The following is a 17,985-nucleotide window of genomic DNA, read 5'->3' on the forward strand; positions in this document are numbered from 1 at the left end:
GTGACTTTGAGAGCTGTTTTACCGTACAATGTAAGTCAATGAGGAGCATATTTTGAATTATCAAATTCTAATCAATGGAGCAATTATTTTTGATTTCTTGCCCACCTTTGGAGTTACATCATGGCAAGGTAACTACGCAACCCAAACCTCTACTAAAGTGGTCTTACCCTTTAACTTCCTCAATTTGCTTTAAGTGTTAACAGTAACCATATATGCAGCTATGCATTTTTAGTATATATATATATACATTTGTTAATATACCAACAGAGTCATATCTGCAGACAGGACTGATGAAATAGGATTGTGGGTGTGTTGTTATACACCTTTTTGTGTCCCTACATCTTAGCACACAATATGAAATCTCATGATAAGTTACACCATTTTAGGTCAGCGTGACCCAGTGCAATTCATCCATTACAATCAATCTATCTTGCAGAACTATTTTCCTGTTTACTAGAACATTCTGGTACAATAACCAAACTCTGAGCTGTATTCCATTATTCTCTTCCCCATGACTTCATTAAATATTTCTACTACAAAAATAGCTTCTTTGTCACAGTCTGAATTCATCATACATTATTCATCATACATTATGAATGTAGCCTATCGTAGAAATATTGATATATTCACATAGTTTGAAAAATATATGGTTAACACATGTTTAATATACATGGTATGTGTTGTATCCTGTAACATGGTATTGGTATGTGTTGTATCCTGTAACATGGTATTGGTATGTGTTGTATACTGCATTTCTGTGAGACGTCAGGATCAGACCTGTGCAGCATCAATGTGCAGTGATGGAAGCTCAAAGCTGTGATCGATGCAGTGCTGAAACTATCCATGATTTTGGAAGTGATTATTCTATAGATTACTTTTCAGATTAATGCAATAATATATATATATAAACAAATTGATTAACTGTGTTGTGCAAGACTAGTGAAAATAGCTGATCTACAAGCTCAAAATGCATCGCATCTTGATTCGTTGTGAGCTTGTACATATAACATTTTCACTATTATTTGTAAGATATTTGCTTATAATGACATGTCCAAAACAGGGATAAATTATGAATCGATTAATTTACTAAATTAATTACATAAAAAAAAAAAAGATGCATAATTTAGTTAACTACTTTACTCCTAGATGGATGTTCTCTTGTCTACAGGTCTGGAAGATCACATAGTACTGTTACTGTATATAAACAATGGACAGTACCCGAGACCAACAGTAGGGGGCAGCAATACGCCAACTGGCGTCTAGACAAAGTGGTCGTCAGAAGAAGAACGTACCCACAGACTGTTGTTGACACTTTAAAATACCATACATTTATATAAAAGTAAAATACAAAGAAAACTAAAACGTGTCGTTTGACTCGTTTCTAAACAGTGTCGTCGTTAAGCAGCAGGAGGACGTTTGTTAGCAGCTCAACCACTGAAACACAGCAGGTAAAGATCAACTCATTCATGTTGTGTTTCATCTATTTATAACATTTAAGATGAACGAATCACGTCTTGTTTAATCTATGTGTCTTAATTAACTCATTTAAGTTGGAACATAAATCTAATTACTCTTAGCTGTTAGCTTGTTATAAAGTGATCACAAACAATTGCTCCATAGCTTCATGGTGAGATGGTGACACAGTGAGATGGCTTTCACAGAGGACGGTCGCAACTTTTATCCGCTCCTGGATTCTACCCCGCGCTCTATTCTTCAACGGCGAAAACAACACCTTCGCCTCAAAAAGATCATCACTGCCAGCAACAATCTGGTGCTGTTCTACGCTGCTATTTTGCAAGGATTAATATTCATCGAATCCCACAATGTGCAGCTTCAACGGAGAGCAAGTCCAAACGGAGATTTACCGCAAGACGCGACGACGTTACTTTTTAAAGTGTTCGGCGCGAGTAAATCGGTACAAACACGGAGAAGGACACCAAACCAGCTAGACGGCCTTACAGTAAGAAAGATTATTTGGTTGAGTTTATTGATGTCGGGAAATGTACATCCTAATCCCGGCCCACCGACCGTGAAGAGCACGGAGACTCGCTATGATCACAACTTCAATGGCTTAAGCAACTTCACAGCTGATTTCAAACGCGACGGAAGCGCCCGACAAGGTCCGGTCCACAACATGCAGACAAATAACTTTGTTTGGCAACGGCCCACCTCACCTGATAAGAACGAACCCCAGCAAAGAGCTGGAGAAACAAGGATGGATTATTTGTCCCGGTTAACATCCGTGCTGGCTCCAAGACCTGCATTCTCAAGCAGACGACCACCGCCTGAAGGAATGTGGCCGGTGACGAGACAAGGGCTTCCCCAACAGCAGCGTCACCAAGAGGATTTCCTCATGCGCCACACGGGCCCAAGACAACTGCAGGGTATCTCTCAGAGAAAAGCACAAGAAAACAGTGTTATTTCCCCTGTTTCTACCATCTCCAGGCACCACCGCTTGGCGTCGACGCGGGACAATAGCTTCACCCCTCCCCCACCCCCCCCTCCTCCTCCTCCACCACCACCCCTCCTCCTCCTCCACCACCACCACCACCACCAGTCGATACCAGGACAACCGCATAGTATCCCACCGAGAGGAATGCTGGGAAACGGAGTTCCTTTTCCTGTTTTCCAAGCGGTCACTGGACAACTACATGGTTTTCCCCTGTGGGATCGGCGTGGAAACAGAGAGTTTTCCATTTTCCCAAACAGTCCTTTACCTGGGGGAATTTGGCCGAGGTCGACACAAGGGTTTCCCCACATCACCCCTCCCCCACATCCACCACCCCCACCCCCCCTCCCCCACGGCAGATCTAAGGAAGGATATGCGGCCTCAAATCACCTCCACACCCCCCCCGCGGACATCACAAAGTCCCCCCCTCCCCCACCCACACCTCCGACCCCCCCCCCCCACCCATTCAGGTCTGTATGGCCCGACCACATTCAAGCTCACTATGAGAAACTAGGGGCTAAAAAATATTCCTTCTTTTTCAAACCTGTATTGACTGATGATGTGCAAAACAAACTCCTCGCCCTACAGCCTAACAAGGCCACCGGCCTTGACAACATCCCCACCAGATTCCTCAGAGACGCAGCGGTCTCCATTGCTCCCATAGTAGCCCACATTACAAACTTATCCATCAGTCAGTGTCACGTCCAACAAGAATTCAAGTTGGCAAGAGTAATCCCTCTATTTAAAAAAGGAAGCAAACTAGATCCTGGCAACTATAGGCCTGTTTCCATCCTTTGTTCCATCTCAAAGGTTATAGAGCGATCAATCCAAGAACAAATCAACAGCTACCTCAGTGAGCGTAAACTGTTGTTTGAATTCCCTTTTTTTTGTACATATATTTTTTAAATGCTTTTTTTGTACATAGTGGTATTTTTTCTGTATTATCTGTATTTTCATGTTGATTTTTGAACTGTTTGGTTGCTACTATATATGTCTATGAAATTAACGGAAACAAGTCCGCAAGGAATTTTTTGGCCGGACCTTTTAGACAAAAGCATTATAAATGTAACTGTGTTGTTTTACATTCTTTTGCCTAATAAAAATTTCAATCAATCAATCAATCAATCAATCAATAGTATCCCAGATTGCCCTGGAATGTCACCAGTAAAGCCTGTATTTCTCCAAACATGTACAATTTGAGTTAACATTTAGGACAAGCAGGTAAACATCTTATATTTTGCATCTGTACAGTACTAATGCAAAATATAAGGTGATTACCCGAATACCCGCTTGTCCCAAATGTTAACTCACTGTCCAATATATGTCTAGATCTAAACACAATGCATTTGGTTTTAAAAGCCTTCAAGTTCAAGGTCTTTATTAATGTCCCAAAAGGGCAATTACGTTTACAGTAAGAGTAGTGGTTTAAAACATTCAGACAGTACAGGACAGGACAACAACAGACATGAAACACCATAGCATAAAACAGAAGTCTGGGCGCATCTAGTGCAAGAGATACAAATAACAGGCTACATTCAGAAAAAAGTGCTAGGATATAAAGTGCCTGCATAAAGTGCTTGTTTCAACATCGTCATCATCAGCAACATATCCATCCTTTACCTGTTAACAGCCTTTTTGCATGTTGTTGAAGGCAAGAGGGCGGGGGGGGAGAGAGCCTGGCGACGCGAGCTATGTTAGTGCACTGAGTGGCAGTTGGGGCAAACGCAGTCCCCACAACATCAATTACGATTCTGTGCCTATCGGTACATAACTCGGACGGCACTTAGTCGACTAGCAGACCATCGGCCGGTCGTCGCGGGCACTCGCACCTGGAGGCGCTCGGGCGCGACTCCTCTGCCTCAAGGTCTGCTGAGTCGGCGCGCCTCCGTCATGGTCCAAAACTATACTTTATCGACGAAAAAAAGTAGTCTGCGGTTGTTTGAAAAAGTATTGTCCCAAGCGGGAGTCTAACCCAGACTCTCAATGGAAATGGATTCAGAGCCTAATGATTAGCGAGGTGCGCCACTGAGGCCGATGCTGAAATTGGGTATTTGGGCTGTACTAGAATGTGACGTCCTAACTCTTCTAATGTACTGTAGAGGAAAGAAGTCCCCGCCCGCACGCCCGCGGGGCGAGGCTTCCCTCAACAACATGCAAAAAGGCTGTTCGCGTTACTGGCAGCGTTGACTGCACGAATTGAGGCAGGGACAAAGGAGTGCTTATATCTGTTATTTTTGACACCAGGGGCACCCAGACGACGGCCAGATGGCAACAGCCTGTACTCTGGCTCGAGTGGGTGGGCACTATCCTGCCGAATGGACCTGGCCTTCATGAGCAGCTGTTCTGTTATAGAAAGGATCGAGGCTCTCCAACTGGATGCCAGTAACTTTGGAGGCAGTTTTCACAATACTTTTAAGAGAATTTGTATCTTTAATGGCGAGGTTACCATACCAACAGATGATAGAGAAGGAGATAACAGAAGGCACTGTAAAACAGTTTCATCAGGTCTCTGACAACATTAAATCTGGCTAATTTCCTTAGGCAGAAAAGGCGTTGCTGGCCCTTCTTACACAGCATGTCAGTGTTTACATCAACATTTCAAGTTGCTGTCAATAATCGTGCCCCGGTATTTATAACTGGGTACGATTTCCACTGGCTGGCCACCGATATTAGTGTTCTGGGTGGGATGGGGACCACGTCTGAAGTCAATACAGAGCTCTTTTGTTTTTGAGATGTTCAATTTTAGCAATGTTTTAGCAATGTTCAGTGCTAATTTGTTCATCAGTTATTTGTGCCATTGCTGTACTTGTAGAGTGCCCTTGTATGCATGTTGGCAGCTTGTTATCAGACCATTACTTGAGAGATGGTTGAGAGTCTTGAATCTGAGCATAGGAAGAAGCATTGGAAGAAGACTAATAGGGCGACTGTTTGGACCAGCAAAGGTGGTCCAAACATCCGTGTTGCAACACACACTACTCTTGAGTTCCCGCAGATTGTTAACCCCACAAATGCTGGTTTACATCATAAACATGAATCATTGTTTTCAAACAGAACTGTTTACATACAGTTCAGAGTTTTGGTTATTGGCCATCTGTTCTGTAAGATAGATTGATTGTAATGGCTGAATTTCACTGGGTCAGGCCTAAAACGGTGAAACTAATCATTAGATTTCATAATATTGTACAGCAAGCAAGCAATAAAACAAGACCCACAATCCTATTTTGTCAGTTCTACCTGTCAAAGTACCTGTTTTACTTGTTTGTTTCATCTATATTATTTCATTATTTTAAGTCTTCCTGTAACTGCAGATAATCATGTGATGTGACAATAAAGTTGAGTATTCTGATTCCTGCCTCCAGACTAAATTCTTCCACACATCGAAAATAAAGTAATGTTAAGAGATCATAGCTTGTTTCACCTTCCTGATAACAATTCATTAAACAATTCATAATAATCAAACGTATTGCATGTGTGTCTGCGCATTATAGTGCCTTCCATAGGCTTTAATTTGCTATCACATCACAATAATGTACCACAACGTAATAATGATCATAGCCCTCCCATTAATTGTAACAATTACTGTCATGATTCTTAAAGGGACACTTCACCCAAAAAATGGATTAGTCACCCCATGGAGACTTGAATTCATGGATATTTTTTCGTTTTTGTCTCATTCCTAAGACAATAATTTGATGACCAGCGGACCGGTAGGCAGCGGTTCCGGTAGGAGACGCAACGAGTCGTTAAATTATTGTCTAAGGAATGAGACAAAAAATATATATAAATATATCCTTGAATTCAAGTCTCCATGGGGTGACTAATACATTTTTTGGGTGAAGTGTCCCTTTAAAAACATTACATGCATAGTATTGTTCCCTCAAATTTAATAAGTAAAATAATTGAAATAGTGCCCCATTCATTGGGCATGTAATAGAACACAGAAAAAATAAATCATAATATAAAAAACTATAACATTCTAGTAAAACAGTTCTACCTTATACAATTGATATGGTTTACATAGTAATTTATAATATAAATTAATAACACCAAAATAATTTGCAATACCTCTAGGTAAAAGAAGAAAGAAAGTTACCGTTATCATAAACGGATACAAAACAAAAGAGCTGGGGAATGACTCCAAAAGCCAAGTCCTAATGGAAACTGTTGACAGGAGCAGTATAAATGTACATGATATTTGAGCCTCTCTATCCAACTCCCTGACAACATAGTTATTTAATTTGATACTCCCAGTGAGGTGATTTATATTGGAAAGTGTTTTATTCCCCCCCCCCCCCCTTTGGTGTGAATGCACTGATGTCTTTTCAGAACACTTAAGTGACTGTCACAATATTCACAGTGGAAAGGTTTTTCACCAGTGTGGATACGCTGGTGCTTCTTCAGAGAACCAGACCGATTGAAACTCTTGTCACAATGTTTACAGTGGAAAGGTTTTTATCCTGTGTGGATACGCTGGTGTGTCTTCAGTGAACCTGACTGAGTGAAACTCTTGTCACAATGTTCACAGTGGAAAGGTCTTTCTCCAGTGTGAACACGCTGATGTATTTTCAGATCAGATGACACAACGAAACTCTTGTCACAATGTTTACAGTGGAAAGGTTTTTCCCCACTGTGGACATGCTGGTGTATCTTCAGGTGAAATGACTGATTGAAACGCTTGTCACAATATTTACAGTGGAAAGGTTTTTCACCAGTGTGCATAGGCTGATGTATCTTCAGTGAACCTGAGTGAGTGAAACTCTTGTCACAATGTTTACAGTGGAAAGGTTTTTCTCCACTGTGGACATGCTGGTGTGTCTTCAGGTTAACTGACTGGTTGAAATTCATGTCACAATGTTTACAGTGGAAAGGTTTTTCACCAGTGTGCATACGCTGGTGTGTCTTCAGAGAACCTGACCGACTCTTGTTACAGAGTGTACAGTGGAATGTTTTTTCTCCGGTGTGGATACGTTGGTGTGTCTTCAGGTTGGCTGAGATATTAAAACTCTTGTTACAATGTGTACACTGGAAAGGTTTTTCTCCGGTGTGGACACCCTGGTGTGTTTTCAAGGTACCTGATTCACTGAAACTCTTGTCACACTGTTTATACTCGAAAGGTTTTTCTACAGTGTGTACAAGCTGATGTGTCTTCAGGTGATATGACTGACTGAAACTCTTGTCAAACTGTGTACAGTTGAAAGTTTTTTCTCCATTATGGATCACCTGGTGTCTTTTGAGACAATCTGAACTGCTGAAACGCTTGTTACACAGGTTTTTCTCCAGTGTGGACACCTCCACTTGTCTCCTCCCAATTATCACTGTCTTCAGTGACTTCAGTATCAGATTCAAGTTCAACTTCAACTTCAGAGCATAGATCAGCAGAGATGTGTTCATCATCAACTTCACCTTTCACTGCTAGTAATGTCAACATTGACCCAACAGGCTCCTCTGGTCTTTGAAGTAGCTCCTCCTGTTCCTCTTTAATGTGTGGAGGCTCTGGTTCCTCCTGGAGCAGACTGGGGCTCCTCTCCTGTTCAGGTGAAACCTCCTCTTTACACACAACCATGTGCAGGATGTCTAGGAGCAGAAAAATAACACATTAGTCAACACTGGATTCCTAAAATGTAAATCTATTTGTCTATCTTCCATGGCCAATGTACAAAACTATTACCTACTAAGACTGACCAATTACTAAATGAGTACAGGTTGTAACTTGTTACAGGTGGTTCTGGAAACTCAAAATCAGGCTTCAAAGTTTCAGCAAGATTCTAGCTAAATACATATTTTTAAAAGTAACCTGAATCGATATATTTAGTTATTTTATCAAACAAATGAATAATGCTGAGAACAAATACTTAATTTGAATCAATAATATACATGACTACTTCATATGTGAGCTCTGCTTTGGGAGTAAGTTAGGCTGTAGGCCAAGCCATTTACAACTGGATTTGTCTTTATCTTTGGTAGTCTAGGCCACGTGCACAAGTTGGTTGTGAGGGGCCTTCAAATGGCCGGCCTCTCCAAAAGGAGGGCTAAACAATTAGCAAAGTGCTGCTCAATATCAGCTATTATAGGAAGCCGCTCAATTTGGAGGAGGCGTTGTTTCCTTTACCCATGATTGTTGTCCGCTGTATTGACAAGTATGCCATCTTTTGTTTTGTATGTAACAATGCTCTGCCTTACATGCATTTTGTAACTGGCTGTTTTCCCTTTATCTGGCTGCACTGGCAGTGTTTATGTCCTTTGTACATCTTGTACTTCTGTTTATGTGGACATAAATAAATATTTCATATGCATGTATGCATGCATGTATGTATGTCACCTCCAAGGTAGACCAATCATAGCTCATGCTAAGTGCACATAAGTACCGGTACATGTCTAGTGAAAGTTAATGGGTCAATGTTTAAAATCTATATAAACATATTTTCATGACGTGGCTCTGTATGTCTAGAAATTAGACTTTGAATCTGTCTGTGACTGGGGCTAATTTCACATACCACTGTACCGATCATGCCAAATTTCTGTGCATGCTGCCAGTAGGCCAAGCAAGTATTATTATTTTACATATAATATAATGTGCTGCAAGTTATGATCATGTTTCAGTTTTGTACAGATCAGATTATTTAAGTGCAGACTGTAAGCTTTCAAGTGACGTGACATGCACTGAAATCTGGAAATTGTTGAAGATATGCAATTTGTAATGTTGTTAATCACACAGTGCACATATGTGATTTAAAGTATGTGATCTAAACGCGTCGAGTTGCACACTGCAACAAGGCAGTGCCAAATAAAGTGTATGTGACTGCTTTTGCTATTTCTCACCTCAAACTTTTTTTGCAAATATTTAATGTACTGTTTATAACGTAATTAATAATTCACCATTAGGCCATCCTCTTTGTTCAGATTCAACATAGTAGCACAAATAAGTAGCATAATTATGAATCATAGCTGTTTGAAAGACTACTACTAAGTGCTTATTATAATTATGTTAAAATTAATCTCTCAAGAACAGATTCAGAGCTGCGCTACTGAATCTGTCGGGAGAACGTGTGAGCGTTGGCCTACAAGTGGGTGTGCCTTCAGATCAGGAAGCAGGCTGTGCTTTACTAAATCATATGTAGTGGGCGGGATTTACATTTGTGCGTTCGCTTCCCACTGGAAACAAACCCAAACTCATTTAACAATAGCGTCCTCGGAGCCGACAAAACCACGGAAAGTTAGTAACATTTTAACTTGTTCTTTCATCATAGAAACAAGTGGGCTTATAACCAAAACAATCCATGTTATTTGGGAGAAATGGTGTTAGTGTTCCGTGGAGAAATATTGTTAGTGGGAATGAAAACATAGGCGCATCACTGGAAGTGGAGGGCTGAGGGCATGTCCAAACCCCGGTTTCCAGTCATCGTCTGTCTATTTAATCACTCCCCCCAGAGTCAAATGCAAAAGCGAAAAACGCTGGGATGTAGACAATAGAATGAGCCATGTTGATGATGGCACATTATGATATTAAGCATCAATATTATATCATTATAACGTTAGTGTTGCCAATAGCAGGATGGTTTGCAGATGCAAATTTCTTTTTAACAACTGCTGCAAATACTTAAGATACTATTAAGCAGTGACCAATCAATATGTACCCCTTTATAAATGTCTTGCTATCATAAATTGGCTCTGCTACACTATTTTGCCTATTATTCTATTGATTCCCATCTCGTATAATTTCTGTTAAGATCTCATCACTGTGCATCCATTTGTTCTTTCTCTCTTGACAAGTTCTAAGCTAAAGTTACCAGTTGTTAATGTATTTAGTTGGGTTAAATTACGTTTGTCTGTCAAGTAAGTGTGTGTGCACTCATGCTGCATTCGTTATTTTGTACAGTGTTTGTTATCTCTATCTTATGTTTGTGTGCAATAACCACAAATGATGTTTGTGTGTTTTAGGCTGTATGGAGTGGCTCAATTGCAGAGGTGCAAGAGGTGACAAACAACTGGATCTGGGAAATGATTGTGACATGTTTGAAGAAGAGTGGATTGTGTGTCACGTTTGCAGTCTATGAGAGATGGGTCGACATGATTATGAAGATCTATGTGTTAATGATTGTGTAGAAATTATAAAAATATATTCAAAAGCTGATAGAAACTGCTCTCATTGACTTCAATGCATTCGAGTGAACTTCAGGTGCCAGTTTTCCTCACAGTGCGTCTATGACACATGCTATGTTATAGAACATCTGTCCTAGTGGTTATAGGGGAAGTTCAAGGCTGATCTGATATCCACTCAAATGCAGAAAATGTACGTATATGAAGTAATGTTGCTGGGCCACAGACAAGGACCTCATGGCATGTCATCCATCAATGCCACAGTTTGTTGCAATGTGATACTATGTAATATCTTAACTTTGAATAAATCACTCTAAAAAAGTAACTTTTTGTACTACCTCTACTGGTTACCATACCCTACTGAATATATGCTTTTTGATGCAGTTCAAGTACTTCTTTTTAGTACAAATGTTGAGATGCAAAGTGTTCAGAATATATCCATGAAATTCGCAATGTCGAATTCAAGGTTACTGGTAGTGAGTAGGTTTATTGAACCTCAGTGTAATAGACTGCATTTGATACAAACAATTTATTTGGCTACCTTTTCTAGTCTTACATGCTCTTGAAATGTGCTCTTTATTGGTCAAGAGAATGTAAAAAGAATGCAATTTTAAACAGGCAAATATGCAGGGCTACTAAGAATCTCCATGGCAACCAGGAAGAAAACATTCTGCAAAACCATACTAATAGTTATTAATGAACTATTAGTAGCCTATAGTAAAGCTGTTGCAAGTTCGTTATGAAAATCTATGTTTTACGCTCATTTTAGTCTTTTTGGACCAGAAGTTTCGGTTTTGCATAATATTTTCTTCCTGGTTGCCATGGAGATTCTTAGTAGCCCTGCATATTTGCCTGTTTAAACGTTTTTTTAATCGGTCTCTTTTATTCTGGTGCACGAATCGAAGCTGGAAACATTCGTTGCAGTACTTATAAGAATTGTATATGACTACCCTGAAAAAATAATGCAGTTCCTGAGTGGGGATCAATGAAAGTCAGAATTGGAGCACTCGGCCCACGGCCTATTGTACATCATGGCTGGGGGATATACTTGTACATCAAGCCACCTCACGCCACAGAAACAGGAGATAAGCTCCTGCCCTATGGGCCACATGGCTCAGGAATAATTGGTTCTCAAGGCTACCTACATACCCGCCGATGTAATCTCATGTTGTTTTTGTTTGTAATTAAGATTGATGTAAAACTTCAACAATTATATATTTTTTGGCATCTAACTATGTCCTCATTACGACCACGGATATTATCTGAAACTGTGAGAAAAATACTAAGTGAACTATTACTAATGTTGAGCAGGGTCGACTCGGTACTTGGTCCTCTCTTTTTTCCCTCTACACTAAATCTTTTGTGATGCATTGTGCTTGTAGATTTTTATTCCCCAAATGTTAATTTCAGCAAATGCCACCCCACAAATCAAGAAGCTTAGAAAAGCCTGTCAAATGTCTGTTATCTCACACAGATCAGACTCACAGACCCATTTCTAGACCTCTCACCTCCTACAGAGGCGCCATACAAGTCCGTTTTCATAGTAGTTCAACTACTACCAAACTTTAACCAGGCATTTCTGGCTTTCATGTGTGGATGTGCTTCTGTTTCATGACATCATGCACTTGGCAGCTTGAGCTGTGAGCTGTGTGACAGACAAACCCTGTTGTAGATGCTTTGGCCTATGGCCACTCTGTAGAAAAATGTAAAATGTGGTGCAGTGTTTCTTTTGTATTGCATATTTAATGATGGCTATGCATATTGATCGGTTGATTTATTACTTCATTAGTCAAACAATGCATATAGCGCGGAGGTACAGTAAAACATAAAAGGCCCTATTTTCGCCGGTGCCTTAACCATTATCCCTAAACTTCTTTGATATTTTTTATAAAATAGTTCCAAATAGTTCAAATACATCTACAAGCTCACAACGTGTCGATGTAGATCTGCTAGTTGCACTATTTGAAAATGTGTTTAAAAATAGTAAAAAATGGCAAAGAGGTTTAGGGATAATGGGCAAGGCACTGGCGAAAATAGGGCCCTTAGGCTAAAAGGCACAAAAAGTCCTGGGGACTTGTTTCCATTGTGGTCCTATAATATCTGGATATTATTATTGTCATGAATTTTTTTGCCAAGACTATCATATAATACTGAAAATACGTACTGAGGTGTCTTCAGGTTCCTCCTGTTTAATAGAAATGTCCCTGGCTGAGTCTGGAGAGTTCATCTTCACCTGCAGTCTGGACTCCACAAACTGGTCTGAAAAGAAGCAAGTGAATAATGACCTTAATAACTGGAGACCCAGCAGTGGTGTCAACAATAACTATTTGCAGAATGTAAAGGCAAAATGGCCTAAGGCAACTTTCCAAAATATGAATCGTCTGTGCAAAGATTGAGACTTATTCTATGGAAATAATCACGCTTAAGATTACACAAGGGAAAATGGGTAACAGGAAGAGTGGGCACCAAGGAAGAGTGGGCACCCGATGTCAAATTGGCTATTTTGTCCAAAATGTTTTAAAAAATGCAGTATTTGGATATTTATATATTGTAAAGTAACATGCTATTTTTAACGGCGTATAACAAGTTAATGGGAGGTCGCAATGGCTTTTTTTTTGCAGCAGTGAAACCCTCCGTGATTAGCAACCTTCAGGGGATCGATCATACTGGAGATAAATATTCTGTGACTACTTGAAAAGGTAAGATAATCGAAAAATCGCTGGCAGTCTGGGCCTTATTTAGTTGTATATAGTCTGGCAGTTAAAGAGTTACGATCTAATATTTCTACAATTGCTACAAAACCTGAATATCCAATCATTTTAGGCATAAACACGAAGTTGAAGGGTAAATTTAAGTCTGATAATGATGTACCATTGCACGCATGTTCACATCATGTATACTTTACACTACTTAAGCACAATTTTTTAAAATAAAACCAACTCCCACTGACTAATGCCCGAGGTCGCCTCTTATGGGCACAACAGCAAAGGCAGCGGCAACATTGGACTGAGCCAAGACTGCAACGGAAGCCAGCATGTCTCCCTGCTGCGGACCATTCTGTCTCTCACTCTGTGTTAATTTTTTTTGCTTTAGACGAATGCATTGTTGTCTTTACTCTGAAAGCGAGGTTGCAGGTTTTACCATCTAAACTTAACCTCTCCATCTGGTTTCCAGGCAACCATGCTCCTCACTGTATACATCATGGTCATGAACAAATAGCTGAAACCATGTCCCACATCCTAAATGGGTGCCATGTATACGGGGGACTCTACATAAGTAGGCATGACAGAATAGTGGATGATGGATCTGATATCAAAATATATCTCTTCTATTTTCAGGTCCATCATCAGTATAGAGCAGACCATCTCTCAGCTAGGCTACAGATGTAAACTTTAGTTTTTTATCTTTGGTAGCCTGGGCACGTGCACAAGTTGGTTGTAAGGGGCCTTCAAATGGCCGGCCTCTCCAAAAGGAGGGCTAAACAATTAGCAAGGTACTGCTGCTCAATATCAGCTATTATAGGAAGCCCAGGGTCCCCACACATTTTTAGCAATGAATTTCCAAAACTTTTCCAAAACTTTTCCAGAATATTTAGCCCAATTTCCAGGCCTATATAACAATCATTCAGCGCAATAATGTGTCTCTTACTCCTATGTACAATGCCCAAAGATAGGCAGTGCAGCAAAAATAAAGCATAGAATATAGAATGGTACAATTCCATTAAAAATTTCGTGCAAAATTAGGGCATAGCTCACTGGAATACAAGACTCATTATGGCATCCGTATGACTTATTTTTTTTAAATAATATTGCCTTGCATTTGCCCCATTTATGAATTTAAAATTCATTTGTAAGCCACAAATTATTAAACAAACATTTCCCTGGCATTGTGGATCATACTACTAGTTCAACCGATATATTTTAACTGCGTTCGTTTACGCTTCACCGACTATTCACATGTTGCTCGCAATTGTTTGTTGGGACAGCAAACACACAACCTGCACAAGTTGCCAGGTTGGTGCCACGTGACAAACGAACAGCTCTACAAGCTAACTACTCATCACGCTGCAGCACGTTGTGAGCTTGTAGCTCTGTTATTTTTATCACGTGACCAACCTGGCACCCTATGCAGTGCAACCTAACAATTGAGACATACATTAGGCTGCCATCACACAGCCCGTTCGGCGAAAAACTACTTATGTTACATATTTTGTGTAATGTTATACATGTTTATGAAAATGTTTTGTGTTAACAAAATCAATAGCCAAAAACAATGCATAGCCAAATATTTTTCCAGGACCCTTGATAAATTCCAGGACCTTTGATCAATTCCAAACCTTTTCCAGTACTGGATTTTTTTAATTTTTATTTCAAAATATTTCCAGGAATTTCATGACCGTGGGGACCCTGGAAGCCGCTCAATTTGGAGGAGGCGTTGTTTCCTTTATCCATGATTGTTGTCCGCTGTGTTTGACAAGTATGTCAAAAATGTTTTTGTATGTAACAATGTTCTGCCTTACATGCACTTTGTAACTGTCTGTTTTCCCATTATCTGACTGCACTGGCAGTGTTTATGTCCTTTGTACATCTTGTACTTCTGTTTATGCGGACATAAATACATATTTCAAATGTGTGTGTGTGTGTGTGTGTGTGTGCGCACACGCGTGCGTGCAATCGGTCAATCTGGTATCCTGACATCCATATTCCACTCTGTATAAACCATAATGATTCTGAGCAACATCTAGAATCCATTGCACACATCACAAATGGATGTAGTGCATATAAAAACGTGTACATTGCTCGCCACAACCGTATTGTTGACATACTGTATGTAGTGTCTGATGCAGTTAAAATATCTATGCCATCTAGTGCAGCGATGTATAAACATTCAAGTGTGTTACCAGATTGGTTTGGTTATGCTTGTGATGTCTTTGCTAGCATCCTTCATACACATGTTGTTGTTTTTGTTGACACCAGTCAAAAGGAGGTCCTGATTCTGGAGGTGTTCCGTGGGCTGTATTTTTGATTTGTACATGGACCTGGGGCCTGTTCCTCAAAAGGTGAATTAAAAAAGCCTGGCCTTAAGCCAAATCCAGGCTTGACAAAGTCGGGTCCGAAAAGCCTCGTTTATTCCGTTCCTCAGACGCCAAGCCAGGCTGAAAAGGAGCAACTTTGTCGAGCTAGGCTATGTCAAGCCAGACTGTGTCCAGCCAGGATAATGAAGCTAGGCTGAATGGGCGGCGATTCGCCGGCGACTTATTTCTATAAAAGACCATGAACTCGAGCGCAGATTCCTTGAACTTGACCAATCATGGCAGCGGGGAACAAAACTCGAGCAGCGTTTTTCTCTGTGGCCGAACAGCAGCAGCTCATGCAAGCATATGAGGAAGTGAAACATGTTATCAACAGAAAAGGAAACGCGACCGCAATAAATAGATCCAGGGAGAAAGCGTGGCAAAGTATTGCAAGCACACACAGAGTGTGTGTGTGTGTGTGTGTGTGTGTGTGTGTGTGTGTGTGTGTGTGTGTGTGTTTGCAACGGACGGGCAACAGGACGGACGGGACGGGACGGGACGGGGGGGGTGGTGTACTGCGACGGGGGCTGCAACGGGACGCACGGCACGGGACGGGACGGGGGGACGGGGGGGTTGACCGCGACGGGATGAGCGGGGGACGGGGTACGGGACGAGACACGCAATAACCCCACATTTGCAAGACCACTTTGGTAGAGATTTGTATATATATATGTATATATATATATATATATTTGTGTATATGTATATGTATGTGTTAGACATTTTTTATAATATTTAAAGAAAAATATATATATATTATCAAACATCTAACAACAATATGAACTATAGTGTTAACAGAGTGACAATGACATATCACATGAGTCATTGTGAAACAATTATGATTCATGGTCACACACTATTTCAGTAATATAATTAAATTGATTATATCTTATTGTATTTATTTCATTTTATTTGAATGCAAGGTCATTAAAATGAGTCCATATTCAAACACATGTGTTGAATTAACTGTGGAAAAACTTAAAATTGCCATGGTAACTAAGCTAGGCTTGCTTCAATTCTCTTTTGAGGAATCGGATAAGGCTAAACTTAGCCAGGGTGAACTGGCTAAACTAATCTTCAAGATAATTCACCTTTTGAGGAACCGACTCAGCTCTAATCCTGGCTAAATTAAGCCAGGATAGGTGGTAAAGCCAGGCTTTAGCTCTAATTCACCTTTTGAGGAACAGGCCCCAGGCTGTCCAAGATAAACATTCTAAGTGCCAACCATTACTTAGAATCATAACAAACCTTGGGTACAGATGTAGATTCTGTATCCTCATATTTGGAAGCCTGGGCCATGTACAGTATATAAACTGACCACCAGTGGCTTGAGAATCGCTGGCATGACAAAAAGCAAAGCCAAACAACTTGCTAAATATTGCTCTGTTTCAGCTTTTATAGGCAGTTTGTCTAGACAAACTGCCTATAAATGCTGAAACAGAGACTATGTGGAGGAGAAGGTGCTATATGAATGAATGAATGAATGAATGAATGAATGACATTTTTATTTTCGTGTCATGCCACCGTTTTGGCCCATCCCATATGGGATTATATGACACATTACACAAAAATAAATATGTACTCTTAGGTGCTCATGAACTGTCTAACCCTGTGTGAATGTGCGTGTGCGTGTGTGTGTGTGTGTGTGGAATGGATACACTGGTGTAACTTAAAGGTGACCTAACCCATCAAAACTCTTCCCACAATGTTAACAGTGGAATGATTTTTATCCATTGTGGACATACTGGTGTCTCTTCAGCTGACCTCCTGACTAACTGAAACTCTTGTCAAAATGTTTACAATGGAGATTTGTCTCCAGTGAGGATAAGCTCAGGTGTCTTTAGATTTCTCCAGTGTGTCTTCCACACATCCAAAATGTAGTAATATTTGGAGATCATACCGTATGTTTCACCTTCCTGATAATAATCCATTAACCATACAGCATAATAATGAAACATCTTGTGTGTGCATGCACTATAGTGTTTTCAATATGCTTTAATTTGCTATCACATCACAATGTAATAATGTAATACAACTAAATAATTAACATAGCCATCCAATTAATTGTAACAAATACTGCCATAATTCATAAAAAAACTGCATGCAAAACATTGTTTCCCTGAGTTAACTGATATTTAATAAGTAAAATAATTGAAATAGTGCCCCATTCATTGGGCATGTAATAGAACACAGAAAAAATAAATCATAATATAAAAAACTATAACATTCTAGTAAAACAGTTCTACCTTATACAGTTGATATGGTTTACATAGTAAAAAATTAATAACACCAAAATAATTTGCAATACCTCTAGGTAAAAAAAGAAAGAAAGTTACCGTTATCATAAACGGATACAAAACAAAAG

The 17,985-nt window shown here is 40.0% G+C and overlaps 1 protein-coding gene across 1 annotated transcript in view; it reads right to left on the reverse strand.

The window, feature by feature from the left end:
* Nucleotides 1-17,985, reverse strand: part of LOC308089392 (major facilitator superfamily domain-containing protein 6-A-like) — a 278,032-nt gene that overhangs the window by 166,832 nt on the left and 93,215 nt on the right. The window lies entirely within an intron of this gene.

This window comes from Gymnoscopelus braueri, assembly GCF_963280865.1.
Source record: "Gymnoscopelus braueri genome assembly, chromosome: 7".
NCBI lineage: Eukaryota > Metazoa > Chordata > Actinopteri > Myctophiformes > Myctophidae > Gymnoscopelus > Gymnoscopelus braueri.